The 10,000-nt window shown below is 42.9% G+C and overlaps 1 non-coding gene across 1 annotated transcript; it reads left to right on the plus strand.

The window, feature by feature from the left end:
- The first annotated feature begins 5,158 nt into the window (after positions 1–5,158).
- On the plus strand, positions 5,159–5,277 carry LOC123687462. Its single transcript, XR_006749186.1, has one exon. It is a non-coding gene; the product is annotated as a 5S ribosomal RNA (ribosomal RNA).
- The last annotated feature ends 4,723 nt before the right edge of the window (positions 5,278–10,000 follow it).

The raw sequence follows: 10,000 nt of genomic DNA on the forward strand, positions 1-10,000 counted from the left end.
TCAATCTCGTGCGGCTAGAAGCCGCCTGTCCCTCTAAGAAGAATATAATGTACGCAGACAGTAAAAACCCACCGACCGAAGCCGGGGGCCTTTGAGGATGTCTAATACGCCTAGTTAGCAGGCTAGAGTCTCGTTCGTTATCGGAATTAACCAGACAAATCGCTCCACCAACTAAGAACGGCCATGCACCACCACCCACCGAATCAAGAAAGAGCTCTCAATCTGTCAATCCTTCCGGTGTCCGGGCCTGGTGAGGTTTCCCGTGTTGAGTCAAATTAAGCCGCAGGCTCCACTCCTGGTGGTGCCCTTCCGTCAATTCCTTTAAGTTTCAGCTTTGCAACCATACTTTCCCCGGAACCCAAAAGCTTTGGTTTCCCGGAAGCTGCCCGCCGAGTCATCGGAGGAACGTCGGCGGATCGCTAGCTGGCATAGTTTATGGTTAGAACTAGGGCGGTATCTGATCGCCTTCGAACCTCTAACTTTCGTTCTTGATCAATGAAAACGTTTTTGGCAAATGCTTTCGCTTCTGTCCGTCTTGCGACGATCCAAGAATTTCACCTCTAACGTCGCAATACGAATGCCCCCATCCGTTCCTGTTAATCATTACCTCGAGGTTCCGAAAACCAACAAAATAGAATCGAGGTCCTGTTTCATTATTCCATGCATAAAATATTCTGGCAAAATTTCAGCCTGCTTTAAGCACCTTAGTTTGTTCAAAGTAAAAGTGCCGGCCCACCTCGACACTCAGTGAAGAGCACCGCGGCGGGGCAATTTGGGCCGCCCTTGCGAACGACCCGCCGGCAGGACGTCTCGCGACACGCCAGTTGACACCGCGAACGATGAACCGGACGGCGCGAGACACAAATTCGACTACGAGCTTTTTAACCGCAACAACTTTAATATACGCTATTGGAGCTGGAATTACCGCGGCTGCTGGCACCAGACTTGCCCTCCAATGGATCCTCGTTAAAGGGTTTAGAGTGTACTCATTCCGATTACGGGGCCTCGGATGAGTCCCGTATCGTTATTTTTCGTCACTACCTCCCCGATCTGGGAGTGGGTAATTTGCGCGCCTGCTGCCTTCCTTGGATGTGGTAGCCATTTCTCAGGCTCCCTCTCCGGAATCGAACCCTGATTCCCCGTTACCCGTAACAACCATGGTAGGCGCAGAACCTACCATCGACAGTTGATAAGGCAGACATTTGAAAGATGCGTCGCCGGTACGAGACCATGCGATCAGCTTAAAGTTATTCAGAGTCACCAAATTGTACGATGACGAGCGAACCCGCCACCTATTGGTTTTGATCTAATAAAAGCGCTCCTTCCGTTCCCGGTCGGAGCTCTATTTGCATGTATTAGCTCTAGAATTACCACAGTTATCCAAGTAAATGTGGGTACGATCTAAGGAACCATAACTGATTTAATGAGCCTTTCGCGGTTTCACCTTAATTTGGCTTGTACTGAGACATGCATGGCTTAATCTTTGAGACAAGCATATGACTACTGGCAGGATCAACCAGGGAACTGCGTGCTTATACGATCGGTCCACGAGATTGCCGGTATGGCCAAACCCGTTCGCCTCTCGTCATGTGGCACTAGCCATGTCGATTGACTTCGACTAGCGCCGCACATCAGTAAGTGCAAGTCCTCGACGAAACGACGTAACAGCCCCCAGTCAGCATGAGACTCAAGCTATATATACATCATCATCATCTCGGACAAAACACCGATCAAAAATGAGAAAGTTTCTAGAAACAATCCCTCGCCAAGGCGTCCATATATAATACGAACCCCCGGCTATCAACTAATTTCTTATACACATTCCATCTCGACCCTTCGCTATACATGTGAATATAACGACACGGTGATTCGAGATTCAACAATATTTGTCGCTCGGAACGAATTGAGTGGTTGCAAATTTTTTGTGAACATAACCCGCAACGGGCAGAGGATCACGATTTTAAGGTTGGTCGCTTAAAGGCCATTCGACTACAAAGAGACGAAGCGGACCGCGACCTCGCTGCATGAGGTTGACGAAAGCGACCCAAGATGCGAAAGCCGAAACCAACACACCTTGCCAGTACCCAAACGCCGAGGTCGGATTCGGGTCTACCACTTACCAACTGAATATCATCCTAAAAAGAACTCCAAACAGTCTAGGACAGGACCCATTCTCCACCCCTTCTATATATGTCAGGAGAACCCCGGATTCCCCTCCAGACACGATTTAGCAAACTTTTCCCGATCGATCCGACCCACCGAGGCCGTTTCGACCGTTCGCCGCGCCTACTAGAGCTGATTTCTTCGGACTCCGATCAGAAAATCCGCCGATGCATGTCGTTAACACCTAGTCCGCCTCGTCCGATCGATCGAGGCCGTTTCGACCGTTCGCCGCGCCTACTAGAGCTGATTTCTTCGGACTCCGATCAGAAAATCCGCCGATGCATGTCGTTAACACCTAGTCCGCCTCGTCCGATCGATCTAGGCCGTCTCGAACCACCCATCGCGCATCGAAAGTCGCATCTCTCGAACTCCGATCCGGAAATCGGCCGATGCATCACGTTAACTATTTCTTATATATCTAATATAATATACATCGAGACGGTAAGAATTCTTTTAATCGAAGATATACATATACTTCTCATCAATATCCAAAAGCTTATCGAAAAATAAATTACTCAACTTTTACGTGAAGAATCGTTCACCCAAACCTTATCCCCTATATATGTCAGGAGAACCCAAGGTTCCCCTCCAGACACGATTTAGCAAACTTTTCCCGATCGATCCGACCCACCGAGGCCGTCTCGACCGTCCGCTGCGCCTACTAGGGCCGATTTCTTCGGACTCCGATCAGAAAATATACCGATGCATGTCGTTAACACCTAGTCCGCCTCGTCCGATCTATCTAAACAGTCTCGACGCACCCAACACTCTTTCAAAGTCGGATTACTCGGACTCAATCTGAAAATGGACCGATGCATGACGTCAACACTTAGCCCGCCTCGTCTGATCTATCTAAGCCATCTCGACCCACCCAACACGCCTTCCAAGTCGGATCACTCGGACTTCGATCTGAAAATCTCCGGACTCATTTTTATGAATATCCCCAGTCAGTAAGAACGTTATTTCGCCAATATATACCAACAATAAACCATATTCCAATAGCTGAACCAAAAATATAATTCCCGATCCAAACGTTCTGCATCGCCCAACGCGACCACCTTCCCTATATATGTCAGGAGAGCACAGGGTTCCCCTCCAGACAACACTTACGCTCTATCCCCGACTCTCGGTCGATCGATAGGCCAGGTCAGCGGTGTCTGTTTCGGCCGAAGCTCGGACTTTGGTCAAAATGTTCCGATACAAAATTTGAACCAAGATAGATACAGATATGATTCCTTCTTAAATATACGTTGATTATCGAACAGAATATGGTAAATATTTTGCGATGACCGAGGATTTCATGAATTTTTTTTTTTTTTCGAAAAAATTTTCTATTATCGGAATTTCCTCAAATTTCATTTGGTTGCCTCCTAATGCTTATTAAAAATGATAACCAACAATCAGAATCATTATTTATCATTTATTTCAATTTTTATAATGAAAAACGTTCACGTCCTTTCGCGCCTCTCGATCGTCGTTTACGTGATGCATCGGTCAGCCCTAGTTTACGTGGTGCATCGGTAAGATCGAGTTCACGTTCTGCATCGGTCTGCCCGAGTTTACGTGGTGCATCGGTAAGATCGAGATTACGTGGTGCATCGGTAAGATCGAGTTCACGTTCTGCATCGGTCTGCCTGAGTTTACGTGGTGCATCGGTATGATCGAGTTTACGTTCTGCATCGGTGTGATCTAGTTTACGTTGTGCATCAATAAGATCGAGATTACGTGAAGCATCGGTATGATCGAGTTTACGTTCTGCATCGGTCTGGACTCTGAGATATATTTTCGACGTGAAAATGTTCCGATACAACTTTTGAACCAGGATAGTTAGAGAGATGATTTTTTCTGGGATGTACGTTGATTGGGGAATGGATTGTGGAAAATAACTTGCCATGACCGAGGTGTTCTCGAATTTTTTTTTTTTTTCGAAAAATATTTTCTGATTTTGGATTTCCCTCAAATTTGATTTCGTTGCCTTCTTATGTGTTCTAAAAGAGTAAATCAGTAATCAGAATCGAAAAATATTTTTCGGATTTTTTTTTTTTTGAAAAAAAATTTTCTGATTTTGGAATTTCCTCAAATTTGATTTGGTTGCCTTCTAATGTGTTTTTAAAGCGTAAATCAGTAATCAGAATCAATATTCATTGTCGACTTTAATTTTTATAAGGAAAAATGTTCACGTCCTCAAACGCCTCCCCATCATTAGCCCGAGTCCAAGTCGATGTCAGTCCCGAGCGGACGGTGTCAGATACTACCTATCGCCCCGGTCTGGACTTGGCGAGGTATTTCGACGTGAAATGTTCCGATACAACTTTTGAACCAGGATAGTTAGAGAGATGATTTCTTCTATGTTGTACGTTGATTGTGGAATGGATTGTGGGAAATAACTTGCCATGACCCAGGTGTTCTTGAATTTTTTTTTTTTTCGAAAAAAATTTTCTGATCTTGAAATTTCCTCAAATCTGATTGCGTTGCCTTCTAATGTGTACTAAAAGAGTAAATCAGTAATCAGAATCAATATTCATTGTCGACTTTAATTTTTATAAGGAAAAATGTTCACGTCCTTAAACGCCTCTCCATCGTTACCCCGACTCCAAGACGATGTTAGACCGGAGCGGACGGTGTCAAATGCGACCGATCTCCCCGGTCTGGACTTAGCGAGATATTCCGACGTGAAATGTTCCGATACAAAAATTTAACTGTGATAGTTAGAGAGATGGTTCCTTTTGTGATGTACGTTGATTGTGTAATAGAATATGGAAATAAACTTGAGATGACCGAGGTCTTCTGGGATTTTTTTTTTTTTTCGAAAAATATTTTTCGATTTCGGAAATCCCTCAAATTTCATTGAGATATGTCCTAATGTGTTCTTAAAACTTAAATCAACAATCAGAATTAATATCCAAAAGTTATTTCATTTTTTATAAGGAAAAACGTTCACGTCCTTTCCGCTCCCAAAAAGTGAGATATCATAGAAAATATCGCTATATTTGTTGTTTACGGCCATACCACGCTGAAATTGCCAGTTCTCGTCAGAACACTGAAGCCAAGCAGCGTCGGGCGCGGTTAGTACTTGGATGGGTGACCGCTTGGGAACACCGCGTGCTGTAAGCTTTTTTTTTACGTTCTGCATCGGTCTGCCGAGATAACGTGGTGCATCGGTATGATCGAGTTTACGTTCTGCATCGGTAAGATCGAGATTACGTGATGCATCGGTAAGATTGAGATTACGTGGTGCATCGGTAAGATCGAGTTTACGTGGTGCATCGGTAAGATCCAATTCACGTTCTGCATCGGTAAGATCCAGTTCACGTGGTGCATCGGTAAGATCGAGATTACGTGGTGCATCGGTAAGATCGAGTTTACGTGGTGCATCGGTAAGATCCAATTCACGTTCTGCATCGGTAAGATCCAGTTCACGTGGTGCATCGGTAAGATCGAGATTACGTGGTGCATCGGTAAGATCGAGTTTACGTGGTGCATCGGTAAGATCCAATTCACGTTCTGCATCGGTAAGATCCAGTTCACGTGGTGCATCGGTAAGATTGAGATTACGTGGTGCATCGGTAAGATCGAGTTTACGTGGTGCATCGGTAAGATCCAATTCACGTTCTGCATCGGTAAGATCCAGTTCACGTGGTGCATCGGTAAGATCGAGATTACGTGGTGCATCGGTAAGATCGAGTTTACGTGGTGCATCGGTAAGATCCAATTCACGTTCTGCATCGGTAAGATCCAGTTCACGTGGTGCATCGGTAAGATTGAGATTACGTGGTGCATCGGTAAGATCCAGTTCACGTGGTGCATCGGTAAGATGGAGATTACGTGGTGCATCGGTAAGATCGAGATTACGTGGTGCATCGGTAAGATCTACTTTACGTTCTGCATCGGTCTGCCCTTGTTTACGTGGTGCATCGGTAAGATCGAGATTACGTGGAGCATCGGTATGATCGAGTTTACGTTCTGCATCGGTCTGCCCGATATTACGTGGTGCATCGGTCTGCCCTAGTTTACGTGGTGCATCGGTTTGGACTTAGAGATATATTTTCGACGTGAAAATGTTCCGATACAACTTTTGAACCAGGATAGTTAGAGAGATGATTTTTTCTGGGATGTACGTGGATCGGGGAATGGATTGTGGGAAATAACTTGCCATGACCGAGGTGTCCTCGAATTTTTTTTTTTTTCGAAAAAAATTTTCTGATTGTGGAATTTTCTCAAATTTGATTTGGTTGCCTCCTAATGTGTTCTAAAAGAGTAAATCAGTAATCGGAATCGAAAAATATTTTTCGGATTTTTTTTTTTTTCGAAAAAAATTTTCTGATCGTGGAATTTCCTCAAATTCGATTTGGTTGCCTTCTAATGTGTTTTTAAAGCGTAAATCAGTAATCAGAATCAATATTCATTGTCGACTTTAATTTTTATAAGGAAAAATGTTCACGTCCTTAAACGCCTCCCCATCATCAGCCCGAGTCCAAGTCGATGTCAGTCCCGAGCGGACGGTGTCAGATACTACCTATCGCCGAGGTCTGGACTTGGCGAGATATTACGACGTGAAATGTTCCGATACAACTTTTGAACCAGGATAGTTAGAGAGATGATTTCTTCTATGTTGTACGTTGATTGTGGAATGAAATACGGAAAATAACTCGCCATGACCGAGGTGATTACGATTTTTTTTTTTTTTCGAAAAAAATTTTCTGATCGTGGAATTTTCTCAAATTTGATTTGGTTGCCTCCTTATATGTTCTAGTAGCGATAATCAACAATCAGAATCAAAATCCATGGTCGGGTTTGATTTTTATAAGGAAAAATGTTCACGTCCTTTTTTACAACCCCGACTCATTGACGATGTTAGAACCGAGCCGGCGGTGTCAGATACGACCGATCGCCCCGGTCCCGATCGTCATTTACGTTGTGCATCGGTCTGCCCGAGATTACGTGGTGCATCGGTCTGGACTTAGAGATATATTTTCGACGTGAAAATGTTCCGATACAACTTTTGAACCAGGATAGTTAGAGAGATGATTTTTTCTGGGATGTACGTGGATCGGGGAATGGATTGTGGGAAATAACTTGCCATGACCGAGGTGTCCTCGAATTTTTTTTTTTTTCGAAAAAAATTTTCTGATTGTGGAATTTTCTCAAATTTGATTTGGTTGCCTCCTAATGTGTTCTAAAAGAGTAAATCAGTAATCGGAATCGAAAAATATTTTTCGGATTTTTTTTTTTTTCGAAAAAAATTTTCTGATCGTGGAATTTCCTCAAATTCGATTTGGTTGCCTTCTAATGTGTTTTTAAAGCGTAAATCAGTAATCAGAATCAATATTCATTGTCGACTTTAATTTTTATAAGGAAAAATGTTCACGTCCTTAAACGCCTCCCCATCATCAGCCCGAGTCCAAGTCGATGTCAGTCCCGAGCGGACGGTGTCAGATACTACCTATCGCCGAGGTCTGGACTTGGCGAGATATTACGACGTGAAATGTTCCGATACAACTTTTGAACCAGGATAGTTAGAGAGATGATTTCTTCTATGTTGTACGTTGATTGTGGAATGAAATACGTAAAATAACTCGCCATGACCGAGGTGATTACGATTTTTTTTTTTTTTCGAAAAAAATTTTCTGATCGTGGAATTTTCTCAAATTTGATTTGGTTGCCTCCTTATATGTTCTAGTAGCGATAATCAACAATCAGAATCAAAATCCATGGTCGGGTTTGATTTTTATAAGGAAAAATGTTCACGTCCTTTTTTACAACCCCGACTCATTGACGATGTTAGAACCGAGCCGGCGGTGTCAGATACGACCGATCGCCCCGGTCCCGATCGTCATTTACGTTGTGCATCGGTCTGCCCGAGATTACGTGGTGCATCGGTATGATCGAGTTTACGTGGTGCATCGGTAAGATCCAATTCACGTTCTGCATCGGTAAGATCCAATTCACGTTCTGCATCGGTAAGATCCAGTTCACGTGGTGCATCGGTAAGATGGAGATTACGTGGTGCATCGGTAAGATCGAGATTACGTGGTGCATCGGTAAGATCTACTTTACGTTCTGCATCGGTCTGCCCTTGTTTACGTGGTGCATCGGTAAGATCGAGATTACGTGAAGCATCGGTATGATCGAGTTTACGTTCTGCATCGGTCTGCCCGATATTACGTGGTGCATCGGTCTGCCCTAGTTTACGTGGTGCATCGGTTTGGACTTAGAGATATATTTTCGACGTGAAAATGTTCCGATACAACTTTTGAACCAGGATAGTTAGAGAGATGATTTTTTCTGGGATGTACGTGGATCGGGGAATGGATTGTGGGAAATAACTTGCCATGACCGAGGTGTCCTCGAATTTTTTTTTTTTTCGAAAAAAATTTTCTGATTGTGGAATTTTCTCAAATTTGATTTGGTTGCCTCCTAATGTGTTCTAAAAGAGTAAATCAGTAATCGGAATCGAAAAATATTTTTCGGATTTTTTTTTTTTTCGAAAAAAATTTTCTGATCGTGGAATTTCCTCAAATTCGATTTGGTTGCCTTCTAATGTGTTTTTAAAGCGTAAATCAGTAATCAGAATCAATATTCATTGTCGACTTTAATTTTTATAAGGAAAAATGTTCACGTCCTTAAACGCCTCCCCATCATCAGCCCGAGTCCAAGTCGATGTCAGTCCCGAGCGGACGGTGTCAGATACTACCTATCGCCGAGGTCTGGACTTGGCGAGATATTACGACGTGAAATGTTCCGATACAACTTTTGAACCAGGATAGTTAGAGAGATGATTTCTTCTATGTTGTACGTTGATTGTGGAATGAAATACGGAAAATAACTCGCCATGACCGAGGTGATTACGATTTTTTTTTTTTTTCGAAAAAAATTTTCTGATCGTGGAATTTTCTCAAATTTGATTTGGTTGCCTCCTTATATGTTCTAGTAGCGATAATCAACAATCAGAATCAAAATCCATGGTCGGGTTTGATTTTTATAAGGAAAAATGTTCACGTCCTTTTTTACAACCCCGACTCATTGACGATGTTAGAACCGAGCCGGCGGTGTCAGATACGACCGATCGCCCCGGTCCCGATCGTCATTTACGTTGTGCATCGGTCTGCCCGAGATTACGTGGTGCATCGGTCTGGACTTAGAGATATATTTTCGACGTGAAAATGTTCCGATACAACTTTTGAACTAGGATAGTTAGAGAGATGATTTTTTCTGGGATGTACGTTGATTGGGGAATGGATTGTGGGAAATAACTTGCCATGACCGAGGTGTTCTCGAATTTTTTTTTTTTTTTCGAAAAAAATTTTCTGATTGTGGAATTTTCTCCAATTTGATTTGGTTGCCTCCTAATGTGTTCTAATAGCGATAATCAACAATCAGAATCAAAATCCATGGTCGGGTTTGATTTTTATAAGGAATAATGTTCACGTCCTTTTTCGCCTATGTTCTTTTTCGACGTGAAAAGTTCCGATACAACTTTTGAACCAGGATAGTTAGAGAGATGATTTTTTCTGGGATGTATGTTGATTGACGTACGAAACTTGGAAAAAAAATAGAAAAGACCGAGGTACTCTAGAAAAAAAATTTATTGAAAATATTTTTTTGATTTCGGAATTAATTCGAAATTCATTCAGATGTCTTCTATCAATATCGCGAAAGAAAAATCAATAATCAGAATCGATATTCATCTAAGATTATTTCCTTTTGGATTGTGTTAACATTCGGTACGATCTTGTCTACGTGATGCATCGGTTTGTTTCTCGGCTCTTGTGAGCAAGTTGGACACTCGAGACGGCCTCCATCGATCGGATTAGGCGGGCTTTAATGTTAACGTGCT

This window comes from Harmonia axyridis, chromosome X (assembly GCF_914767665.1).
Source record: "Harmonia axyridis chromosome X, icHarAxyr1.1, whole genome shotgun sequence".
Classification (NCBI taxonomy): Eukaryota; Metazoa; Arthropoda; class Insecta; order Coleoptera; family Coccinellidae; genus Harmonia; species Harmonia axyridis.